Source organism: Dipodomys spectabilis, unplaced genomic scaffold, assembly GCF_019054845.1.
Source record: "Dipodomys spectabilis isolate Male_0828 unplaced genomic scaffold, ASM1905484v1 ptg000466l, whole genome shotgun sequence".
In the NCBI taxonomy this organism is placed as follows: Eukaryota; Metazoa; Chordata; class Mammalia; order Rodentia; family Heteromyidae; genus Dipodomys; species Dipodomys spectabilis.
In genome coordinates this window covers 173,359-174,277 of record NW_024871143.1, presented here as the reverse complement: position 1 = coordinate 174,277, position 919 = coordinate 173,359, and the positions used below count along the sequence as shown (strand labels likewise).

At 33.5% G+C, this 919-nt stretch overlaps 1 pseudogene; it reads left to right on the top strand.

The window, feature by feature from the left end:
• Positions 1-822: 822 nt before the first annotated feature.
• Positions 823-919, top strand: LOC122098236 (annotated as a pseudogene).

The following is a 919-nucleotide window of genomic DNA, read 5'->3' as shown; positions in this document are numbered from 1 at the left end:
AAATTTAAAGCCTGTAAGCAACAGGAAACATGGTGATTAAAACATTACCAATTTGAGGCCTAATAAGGAGGAGAAACATAGGGACTTGTCCTGCAACTCTGAAAATATTTGATGATAGAAAGGCAGTAGTGAAAGTTCCTGCTTGGTTGGAAGGTAGACAGACCATGACATTAGGTAATCATGCATATGAACAATTTATTCTCCTCCTTGACTTTAGCTACTTTTGAAATGGTAGGTATAATAAACAATTATATTTTGGTAAAATACCTTCTAGTCTGAACAGTTCTGTCTGAAATGTTCATGTCTCTATGATCCCTTGCAACTAAGACTTGTTTTATTCAAGTAAGACAGTCTATGCTGTCAGGGTGAGATATTCTGTTTGGTCTGTTTCTACATGGAAAAAGGGTAAAGGGTCAGATAGACATTTGTGCTGTAAGACCTCATTTGGGAAAATTTCAGCTGCAGAAGTTTAGAAGTAGCTCTTAAGCAAGGCTTACTTGGAATCCATTAGCTCCACAAAGCTAACTCAGTTGGATAAATAAGTACTTGAAACAGCCATCACCTTTAGACCTACCTATAAATTCTTGAAAGTACAATCAAATCCCAAATTAAAAAGACTTAAAATAATGATTGACAAAAATATTGCAAATGTGAGCAATTGACTGAACAATATAATTTTTTCCAGTATTCACAGAATTATAGGGAAATAAGATCAATAGCATTGTTAGGAACAATAAGGTTTCTTTGTTAACAATAGGTACCCGATAATATAAGCCTGTATAAAGATTGCATCATTAACTACTTAAATTTAAAGGATATTACATGCTTTAGCAACACGTATACCCAAATTACAATACAGAGATTAACATGGCTCTTGCTCAAGAATGATATGAAAATTTGCGAAGTATTCCATATTTTT